Source organism: Varanus komodoensis, unplaced genomic scaffold (assembly GCF_004798865.1).
Source record: "Varanus komodoensis strain SLA01 unplaced genomic scaffold, ASM479886v1 scaffold84, whole genome shotgun sequence".
NCBI lineage: Eukaryota > Metazoa > Chordata > Lepidosauria > Squamata > Varanidae > Varanus > Varanus komodoensis.
In genome coordinates, this window is record NW_025336531.1 from 265,499 (window position 1) to 277,408 (window position 11,910).

The following is an 11,910-nucleotide window of genomic DNA, read 5'->3' on the forward strand; positions in this document are numbered from 1 at the left end:
TATGAAGTAGCAGCTTCTGATCTGTTTGTTATTTCTCTACCTTGCCCCTGTTGTTTGCTTCTCTCACATGTTGAACGTGTGCTACTCTTGGGTTACAGGTCTGTCTTCAGACAAAATATTGAATGTTCTTTGGGTTGGATGGCATATGATGATCCAGCTTCCTTACTTCAAATGCCATTAGGCAGAGTCCATACCTCCCCTTTAAAATGCTTGCTACATTAATTAGTTGATTTAGAAGGGCAGCAAATTTCAGCAGTACTTCTAGCTGAAGATCGTAACATTTTGCAGGTGTAGAGAAATACCTGGTATTTCTGCGAAAAGTTTTAGTATCTCTTCAGGACTCTGGCAAGTGAGCAGTTTACCTTTACCTAGATTTGTATGATGCTGCTATGAGTTACAGCTTAAAAGCTCATGCTAATGGTAGTGTAGCAAGAGCTTAGAAAGACTCCTCTAAAAACATTTTGCAGCCAAACGTTTCTTGGTCTCACATGCTTTTGTTGCCCACATACTTTTTCATATTCATTTATAAATTGTAAAAGATTGTGTTTCTTTGTAAAGCACTCTCACTTTTCAGGTCACCTTATCATTCATTAGCCCCCAGGCAATAAGTGAACACATCAATTTGCTACCTTTGCAAGACAACAAGAGTATTTCCTGCTAGCCACCTAAGATTGGCACAGAGCCTCCAAATTCTGTTCTTTCCCTTTATCTGTTTTCCCAGTTCTTGTGACATTTGGGATCAGCTCACAACAGAAACAGGTGAAAATGTTGCTGTTACCTTCCACCATACCAGATTTATGATAAGGGCCACAATGAATCAGTACAGTGAAATAATCCTCACAGGCAGCATTCTTGGGTTCTTTTGCCCACACATTTTTGGGAGTTTTTCTTTGAATTATGGAAGAGCTCAGTCATCTTTCTAAAATACAGGTTAAAGAAATAGATGTTTTTTTGCAAGCAAACTTGTGAGACAGGCAATGAGAGTAATCCTTCCTAGCATATGCAAGACAATATATATATGTATATATTCAGCAAAATCAAGCTGAAAAGGCTTTCCTGAACTGTTGCTTCAGGCTACAGATTGAAAATTGTATTTTTCAATTATTTCTATTAAAACAGCACACCACCTCTCTGATATGTTAGTCTTGTGAGTGCAGAAAGAAGAATGGTTAGCCTTCTGATCTTTCAGTTTTCAAGTGAGTGTGTGTGAATTCACAGGGGAAAATTCAAATGTGCAACACATAATTAACAACCTTAAAGTTGTTGAATGTGTTGTTTAGCTTTTAAGCAGGTGTTAATCTGTGGATTGTATTCAGTGTTAGTCCTGTTCAGAATAGACTCATTGAAATGGATAGGGCTTAAGTTAGTAATGACTAAGGAAAAGCTGATTCATTTCAGTGGCTTGCAAGAGCAGGCAGTGTTTGATGGGAAACTGCCCTGAATACCATCACAAAAATGGGCACACTACAGATGAAAGCACTGGCCTGCAGCCACCTGCCATCTTCATTTTTTAAGAATGTCTCTAGACCCCTCATGTGAATCTGAGGCACTCATGGGAAAAGAAGACGGGAGCAACTAGGGGTCTTCATGCTGCTGTATAGCAAACTTCCTGGGAAGCTTCAATACCTGCAAGGCCCTTTGGTGTTTGTGAGTTGTTGCCTTTGCTGTGTGTGTGTGTGGGAATCCTCCCTTCTTTAAAGTAAAAGAAGTAAAATTCCCCCTGCCCCAAGCGGTGAGGTATTGCTTTTGCCATTACTTATTACCAGTGCCTGCTTTCTAGGACAATGTGTGTCAAGGCTCCTGTGCTTCAAGATTGCAGTCTTTGATAGGGAACAGTTTTGACACTGGCAGTACCCTAGTAATAATGTATACCCAGAAATTTAAGCCAGGGGTGGAAAATTTCTGGTCCTCCAGATGCTGTATTGCATGCAGTTCCCATCAATCCTCACCACTGTCTATGTGAGCTAGGGCTGATTGGGAGTTGTAGGCTAAAACATTTGAAGGGTATTAAATTACCCACCCTTGTTTTAAACCATCTTGTCTCCCTCACAATACAGCACTGCCATATGGCAAATAAGGAAATGCTGTAATGGGCATGGCCAGACACACAACACTCAGTTCCCAAAATGTATACTGGTGAGACTAAAAGAAGTTGTCCGAGAGTATAATACAGCAGTGGGGTGTGAGCTTAATATTCTTTTAAGCCTAAATAAAAATGGTGCTAGAAGGTAGCACTTTGCAGCTTAGTAGCCTCTGATTTTAAAAAGTAATTTCCAGAAGGCTTCAGAAATCTTTTTTTAAAAAACAGGAGGGGAAGGTGCCAAGAGACATTTCTGCAGGGACATCGTGTCCATGAACAACACAATGGAAGCCCAATGCTAGAATTTAATCTGTCATTTGGACCAGCAGATACTGTCAAAAGGACTGGCATGTGCCCCTATATGGCTTGCTGCTATGAGGTGCACTGCATCAGCTGAGAAGTCTGTTGTTTTGCAATAGTCTTGAGGGAACATGTGCCCCCAAAAAGGCAGCCAGCCCACTTGGTATGGTTGTTTGCTAGCCAGAAATGTGCGTAAGAGAGGCAAATCAGAACAGCTTTCCTTCTTCCTTCCTAAAGAAGTCAGTGTTGGGAAGGGTAGTTTTCTTGTTTTAGCCCTTAGCAAAGAGTGCCCAGATCGGCAGTGGGGACTGAATTTCTTAGCTTTTTTTAGTCCAAATAGGGAGAAGAGTTCCTGTGTCCTGAATTGTAGTCTTGAGTTCTTTGGGAGGTGCCCTGTTGTCCTGCAAGCATCCACCCCTCCCCTCCGAAGGGAATGAACTACAGCTTGGAGGTTTCTCCATAAGCCATATGGATCTGTTTGTAATTAGAAGACGGCTGTGTGGCTTGGCAGAATTCCAGAACACCATGTTATAAGGCGAAATAGAAAGGCAGATCTTGGCCAGAGAGAGCAGAAAAGCCGAGACTTGAAAGCACAGCAGCCGCAAGAGACTTGAAAGCACAGCAACTTCAAGATCGCCACTCAGCAGGTAGGAAAGCATTAAAAAAAAAAACCTTTCTCTTGCAAATTTAAACCTAGTTCTGAGCATCTAGAGCTACTTTGGAAGTCCTTGCACTTGTCCAAAGAGGTTGCAGTATTTGAGGGGTACCATTTGCTACTGAACTGATCCAAGAGGGGGCTGATAATGAAATGTCCTTCCTGCATTGCTTGCTCAGATGAGGCAACACTTCCCAATTTGCTGGGACGGGACCATGACCTGTAAGTGGATACCATTTCAAAGTAGGTTGCTGAGCCTACAGGAACCAGACAGTCCCTTTTTTCACTTCGATATGAAGAGCTTGTGACCATCCCTTTTGGGAGAAAGCCCACGTGGGTGCTGTCTGGGGACAGGTAGAGGCAAGGAGAGGGCTGGGTGGCAGAGAGATCCTACTGGGAGGGGGAGGCTCCCTAACTAACATTTCCTCCTCTCCACCTTCCAGAAAGGCACCATGAGGCAGATCTTCTCCCTGCTGCTTTTTGTAGCTGTCAGCTGTGCTGCTAAACCCAAGCGGCAGCAGGCAACTTCAGAGTGGGACTACAGATCGGAAGGTAATATGTCAGCAATTGCTGTGCGCCTCTCCAGAAAGGGGACTGATATTCTGGGAAGCTTGTGCCTTGCTCTGTGTGTGTGTGTGTGTGTGTGTGTGTGTGTGTGTGTGTGTGTGTGTCATAGCATATCAGGTCCGACATACACCTAAGAAGCTAAGATTCATGGTTGTTGTCTAGCTATTCATCCCGCATGAGAGAATGAAAAGATACACTTGGCTTTTAGCTTGGCTCATCATAAAGCCCATTTTTCATGATGGCTGCTGGAATGAGCTACAGACAACACACCCATATCCTCACATTTTGTTTACTGCTGTGAACACATAATCGTCACCCTTCTTTTTCCAAATTCCACATCCTCCAGAGTTTTAGGGCCCCTGTGAGCACTTTTGAATCTGCCTATAAATCTGTTCCTCATCTCCCTAACCTGTCAGCATGGATATATTTGCAGGAAGACAAGCATTTCATTTTAAGATACATAAATGTCCCAAAAAGGAATGCCTAAAAAAGGCAAATCTGTTTATTTCCTGTCTCCCTGGAACATGCAAACTTGCCAATAAATATGGTAACATTCCCATTATTAATAGGACATCACTTTCTCAACTGTGTGTGTGTGTATAGATATATTAGGGGGTACAGTATAATGTAGCTGTGTCCTTGCTAAGCTTCTTTCCATCTTGCACCTGTGTGGAAAGGGTAAGTGCTTAAGTTTTTTAAAGTACAGTTTATAATTTTAATATCCTTTGTCTCAGGGTAGAATTCATGTGTATGTTTTATTTGCAGTTATCTTTACAAATGATTTGAGTTTTAATATAAATGGTGGGTAAGTGCTCCTTCTCCACATCAGGAGATTAACAGCAGTACAGTATCTTAGAGAAGTAGGTGTGTTCTTCAGTATTACAGCCTTATATTGTGTCTCGTCCTCACATTGTGTTCTCATCTCTTTCAGCTGAAAAGGTTAACATGAAAGGATGTGCCAATCTCACCATTGTCCTGGACAACTGGAAATTTGCTATCATGACTCAGATCAAGAATCTTCTCCTCCATGATCACCAAACAGTATTGCCTGACTATGGAAGGTAAATAGTAGCAGGAGGGCAGACTGAGGGCCGAGCAAAATGGGCTTCTGTTTTGACTTGAGAAGTCAACAGAGGAACTGCACAATTTGAGATGTGTAGGGCACACATGGCAGCCCAGCAGACACTTGATAAATCAGGTAGTGTTTGCCTTCTATCTGGGTATGCCTGACTGTTGGGCTGTACTTTTTGTGGGTCAGACCAGTGAAATAATATAGATCTCTATCGATTGATGCATGTGGTACTCTAGTGAAACCCCATTTGGGTGACTAGTTTTTAGGAGACCAATCTTTATCTTTCTGTCTGGATATTCCCCATGCCATTTGGTGGGAATGGGAGGATGTTGTCCTTCCCTTAAGCTGTGAATCTAGCCAGGAGGCTTCTCTCTTTAAATATTATGGGTTGTCATAATGCTGCAATTCCCTGCTTTGGATTAAAGGCTGACCATGTGTAGGTAATTGCAGGATAATGTTTTACAGTCCTCCTCCTTAACCCTCCCCCAGGATCAAACCCCTTTCTGATGCCCTTGATGACTTGTACAAAGAATTCAATGCCTTGAAGGAACGGCTTGGAGAACTGACCACCCGCTTCGAGGGAGTGGAGTCTTTTGTGGATGAGATGAACAAAAGCCAGGGCCAAGTTCCTCCTAAGACTCCCATCACCACGGTCACCCAACCAGAAGCAGATAAAGCAGCTGTTCGCTTGCCAGTCAAGCGCCGGAGAGTCTTGATCCGGAATGGTAGGAAGCCCGCAGAGCCTCTGACAGATGGAACACAATAGAACCTGTTCCAGAGCGCTGCCTTGTTGGTCCCAAAGTGTTATGGACCTTCATAATTGTTGTAGAAGCCAAACGCATCTGTCTGTCTATCTCCCTGTCTTTTTCTCAGAAAGGGTGTTCCTGAGGAGCGCAACAGTATGAAAGGCCTCGACCAGAGGACAAGATAGGAACCCTACCTTGGCTAGGAAGTCTGGGGCCATCGTTTCAGTATGTGCTAGTGTTGCAAAGGTACAATCAGGATGGATTCCAGGAATTGTGCATTTCAACAGCATGGTTCATTTCAGGAGATGCTGCACTAAGAGCAGTTTGAGTCTCAAAACGGACCTTTTCCTTAAAATGCTCATGCACTGCTTGACCCGACTGGGAAGATACAAATTTGCCCTGAACTGCAAAAGGAACAAGGGTATATTCTGCCTTGTACTCCCTGTCTTTCAGTAATAATCAGAATCTCAGGAAAGGTTAAGTTCTTTGCTTTGCAAATTTCCAGTTTCATGGAATTTTCTGGGCAGGAATTACCTGTGTCCCATCTGTTTTAATGGCTACAACATTAATATCAGCTCATCAGGTGGCCAGTGTAATCAAGCAGTCTTGAAGAAAATATTAACTATTGCACATGAATCTGTTTATTCCTCACAGCTATAGATTGTATTGTTATCTACACCTTCCATTGTAGGAAGTAGAAATGCATAGACCTCCAATGTGCATTGTCTAATGTAGGATGCTAATGCATTGTTATTTTTCAGATGCTGTGCATGTGGAGTTTCATTTTAAACATTAAAATATCTCACCTCTAGAAATATTTGATGTGACTAATAATCACTGCTGTTTTCTGTGTATGCTAGTTGAGGAAAATGAAGGCGGTAGATAAACAGCAGTCAAACCTTTCCTATTGAAACCACAAAAGAGAGGAAGGCTGAAGGTAGAATCCAAATTAATTTTTCCTCTGTGTTTATCTCTCTCTCTGTGTTTGTGTGTATGTCAGGTAGTGTGAGTCTGTGAGAGTCTCCATCTTCCCTGATAAACCACAGACACACAACTAGTAGAAACTATATTTTTCATACATCTGCTAGAAAAACAAGAGTACACACAATGCACATGACCACTGCTGCAGAAAATGCAAGTGAAAACGTGTGTGTGTGCCTAGTAGGCTTAGTTGCAGCAAATTTGCGGGCAAAGGATTTGAAAATTGCACCTATTTTGTGTCTAAATGGCACTTTGACTGGAAACTTAAGTCATTGTTTAAAAGTGACTTGAACAATGTAATTGGATTCCCTGGCTGCTGTTTGTTAATGAGCCTGCCCTGGATACTAGAATGTTGATTTAAAAAAAACCCCACTCTACTCATGTCATGAGAATGCAAGCAGAGTGATTTGTAAATGGAAATTATCTTCATTCTTCTCCCATCTGCTCTATAAGCCAAATGCCTTTCCTTCAAAATAGGAAATAACAGGCCAAATTGCCACATAGCCAAATATCACAGATAATCTTGAGCCAGACTGTGAGTAACAGAGTTTTATATAATATTTCTCTTTCCCCTGGGAGCTCACAGGCATGCCTCTTTCTTGACATTATGCACAGCTGATGGGTATTTATATGCATTTACCATGCATTTTTCCTGCCCAAGTGCGTTCTTGCTGAGAAAGTAAGGAAGCTGAGAGCTATCTTCATGCTTTTTAATATTACAGTAACAGTTTTAAATTCCTTCCAGGCACAGGGTTTCTCCAAGAGTCAAGAACATGGACTCACTACTCTAGCCAACACTCCTAACCCCATGAACCTAACAGCACAATTCTGTACATTTTTACTCAAAAATAAGTCATAGTGGCTGGCTTTGCATGGCACAACAAACAATTGTGGGTAACTAGTCACAATAGGTGAGTTGTTCTGTTGTCCAAACATCGACTGCTTCTAGTAGAATGCCTTATTCTAGGGGTGGTTTGATCCACAGAGGGTTGCTGTGATAGCAATTGAGATAACAATTTCACTGTGGAGTGTGAGGATCTCCTAGCAAGTTGCTTGGCAAAAGCAGCAAAGCCCCATGCTGCTGTTTGTTTGTTTTTTTCTTCAATTGTTTTCTTGAAAGAAAAGTACAGAAAGGAAGAAAAATGCAAAAGAAAAATAAGAATGCCAAGGGATCTTACACAAATATAACACATACACCCACAACCTTGCAAATTCCCCCAAAAGCCAGAAGTCTCCCTGTCAATCAGCAACCTATTGAGGCTTGCAAAAAAGATAGCCATAGTTCTCCAAATCAACAGATCCTCCAAACACCTTAAATCAACCACAAATCATCAACAATCCTTCTGCGAGCTTCCTTTTGCTCTACATCAATCAAACTACACACAGTGGAATTTCTCTTTACCATCAAACTCTTCAGTCGGTCTACTGTCCACACAACTAGCCAATGCGGCCATCACTGCACACCCAGCCAACCCACCTGTCTAGTCTTCAACTGTGGGGCACTCCACTGCCCTTCATCTAGAAGCAATTGCAATTCCTGCTGCAGCTGTGATACATTCAAATCATTCAGACATATTATCTGAAGAAATCTCTGACACCATATTCCAAAGCATATTCCTAGGACTCGTAGAAATGTCAACTCTAACAGTTTTCCATATCTCCGTACATATCAGCCCCCAAAACTTTCAACTTTATCACCAGTCCACCACACACGGCCAAAAGTCCCATCCACCTGCCTGCATCTCCAACACTTTCCACCAGAATTCCACAGGCCCTCTTGGGATCTCACATTTCCACTGCCAAGCAGCCCCTCTGCAAATATTCAAATGACACTTTGGAGCAACTGTTCCTGGTTTGCCACCTGTTCTTTTTTTCTCCTCCTCAGAGTGTTGTACAACAGGTTGATAAAGCAAGACTGCATCCAGGCTAATTTGCACATAGTTGCCTGGCACCACTTGCTGAGTTGTTAGTCAAACAGCACCAGTCAGGGGAGAAAACAGGGAAGGAACATGTGAGAGCAGCTGGGAAAATGAGAACACTGAAAGAGCTGTGCTGGATCAGACCAAAGGTCTACCTAGTCCAGCATGCTGAAGTGACTCTGAGCAGCTGCTCACAGGACAAGAGTGTACTAACATCCTGCCATGTGTACATCCCACCAACTGAGGCTCCTAAGTATCCTGCCTCTAATACCAGAGCTGGCATATAGCCGTTCTGACTGGTAGCCACTGATGGCCCTATCGCCACGACTTTGCCCAGTCCCCCTTTGAAGACATCAAATTGGTAGCCATTACTTTATCATGCAAAAGTACTTTCCATATTTTACGTGTGCATTCTGTGTGAAGCAGGTTTATCTGTTCCGAGTCTTCCACTGATCAACTTCATGGGATGAGCCCAGATGCTAGTATTGTGGGAGGAGGAGGAGGAGGAGGAGGAGGAGGAGGAGGAAAAGTCTCCTCCTCCACATTGCCTACACAATTCCTAATTTTGTTAGATCTCTATCATGTCTCTCCTTATTCACCTTTTGTCTAAGTTAAACAATCCCAGCTGTTAAAACTTTTCCTCGTAAGGGAGGTGCTTCAGCCACTTGATCATTTTAGCTGCTCTTTTCCACACTTTTCCAGCTCTATTAATATCCTTTTGTAGGTGCCAAGACCAGAACTGTACTCAATTTTCCAAGAGCGATTGCACCGTAGATTTACATAACGAGGAGTATGATGTTGGCAGCCTTATTTTCAGTTCTTTTCCTAATTATGCCTCCCACGAAGTATGCCTTTTTCACAGCAGCCACACACTGGGGTGGCATTTCCATTTTGCTGTCCAGCACCAACCACCCCAAGATCCCTTTCTTGGTCAGTCACCGCCAGCTCAGATCCCATTAGCTTATACTCAAAACTGAATTATTTTGCCTCCATTTACACTTGCTTTCATTGAACTGTGTTTGCCATTTCGATACTCATTCTCCCAGTTTGGAGAGAGCCTTTTGGAGCTCCTCACATTCCTTTTTGTTTTAATCACCCTAGATAATTTGATATTGTCAGCAAACCTGGCCACTTAGGTGCTCATTCCTAATTCCAGATCCAGAACATTTATGAATATTTTGAAAAGCACTAGTCTCAGTACAGATCTGTAGTACCTGTACTGGGAGTCTTATATCTATCCATGGAAGTATTTGCCATTTATTCCTATTTTCTGCTTACAGTTTTTAGAAGACAATGCTATTGCATCCAAGGCAGATCTATCTAAGCTGCTGAACTTAGAAGCTTACATGCATCCCACCCTCAGAATGAAGCTTGGTGTTGGTGATTCCCACTACTGCAGCTCCTTACGCCAGGCATTTTCTCCAGACGGCTGTTTTTAGCTGTCTAGATTTAGGGACAGCGAGAGGAAGGAAAAGAAGCTTGCACACCAATTGGGATTGGCAGAAGCCAGCTTCCTCGCCTCCTTTCCCTCCTTGGAGGCCCAGCTGTGACCTGGAGGGCAGCAAGCACAGCTCTCAGGTGGGGGTGAGCGCAGACTTCAGAGCCCAAGCACTGAGGCCAGAGGACCTCGGTACTCAGACTCTGATGGATCTTAGGCTATGCTGGGAAGCTACTGGATGGACACTCAACTGCTTAGACCAAGAGGGCAGGGAAGATAACACTTTGCAATGTAATCTTCTCAGAGTTAAGTGTTGAGCTTCTACATTTTAGTCTTCTCTGATTCTCCAGGGCTTCCCCAAGTCTCCAGCTTTTCCAACACACAGGCAGATTGTCTCCCTCCTTTTTCACAGCTCCTCTTTAAAGCACTTTTGGCTGCAGTTATTGCAGTGCTCCAACAGGTTCACAAATTTCCTCTCCATTTACTTCCCAGCCATTACATTTGTGCAGATTTTGGCATTTTTAGGACAGCCAGGGAACTGCAGTAACTGCAGCAATAAGTGCTTCGAAAAGATGTTAAAAGTGGGGGAGACAGTATCTCTCCTTTCTGATGCAGGAACTCATGTATATGCAATCTTGGCTTGTCATTTTCCCTATATGTTGCCTACTCCATTTTGTGGTTCCTTTTGTCAGCGGAAACAGGAGGTGAGCAGATGATAGTGCATATGATTGGAGAATTCTAAGGATTTATCTATGAAATAGCAAAAAAACAAAAAGCAAAAATATTATACATGCAGTTGTGCGGTTCTCAGGGACTGAAAAAATGACCTCCATTATGCTTTTTGTGGCTCTAAACATGAAATAAAAGTTCAACAACCCAGTGGCTAATGAAAATTGATAGTGATCTGAATGTGGAGTCGGAGACAAGACAGGTTCTGCCATGAAGGGGCCTGAGACACCAGCCAGGGACTGAGCAAGAAGTCAGACAGAAGATGCCAGTTGAGCCTGATCGTCTGTCAGGCACACCATTGGCTGTTCCATGAACTGTGTAGCTAATTTATAGTTTGGCTTACAGTGCAAACACAGCCATTATGTTTGATGCAGCTTACTTCCTAGTATGTTTAATACTACAAGCATCAGTGGTCCCAGGCTTGACTGCTACTGGTCCAAATGGGAACCCAGGCCTTGTTTCAACACTGGTGACACAGCCCTTAAAATTCTGGATTACAGCTTGCAGCTGAACCACTAGCAGGAAGGGGAAAAGCAATACCAGTTGAACACTGGTTTCAGAGGAAGTTATCTTGGAACATTTCATCTGTGGATTTCCTGAACGTTGGTTTGCCACTGTTAACCCTCCTGAAATACCTTCAAGGGAACTCCTAAAAGTCTAGAAAAAGTATAGTGGTCTGCCAAAATCATAGGGTTTTGATAAAACAGCAAATTTCAGTGCTCATTGTCACAATAGTAGTTTTCAACCCCATGGAACATCAAAGGGGTTTGTAGTCCAAGCCCTACGTCAATTATTCTCACTCATTGCAAACTGTTTGCAAATGTATATACTGCTTTTTGTTGTTGTTGTCAAGCTTCCCAGTAACTTTGTTAGGGCGGCCACTTTTTCTAAATTGTAGTTAAATTCAGCAGGTTTAGAGTTTTGTCACAAAGCATTTACTTTGATGTAAACTTTTGATGTAAGCTTTCTCACATATCCAAATTCAACTTCAACATTTGGGGGTGGGGGAAGGGTCTCTTCATATCCTAGAAACATTTGGCAAAAAAAATTCCTGTGCCAGTAATTTTTTAAAAGTTCTTTTTAAAATATATCACAAAAGGTTACAGAGCAGGACTAATTGACTAATCATTTATTAAATGAGTAAAGCAGCTTTGGCTCTTGGGTGGTAGCGAACTTTAATAAATAAAAGAATAAAATAAAAATTTTAAAAGCATAAATTTTAAGGAATACTGAGGACAAAGAGTGGATGGGGTGAGAGAACATCAGGGACTTCAATGGGAGGGTTCTATGCTGGAGAGAAAACGGCTTTCGACCCTTTCTTGAGTAGTTCAACATTTTTGTCCCACTGCTCATTGATGAACTTACACCGTATTTCGCAAACGAAGATGGCAATGTTCCAGTACAGGCAGCAATGCCATCTACT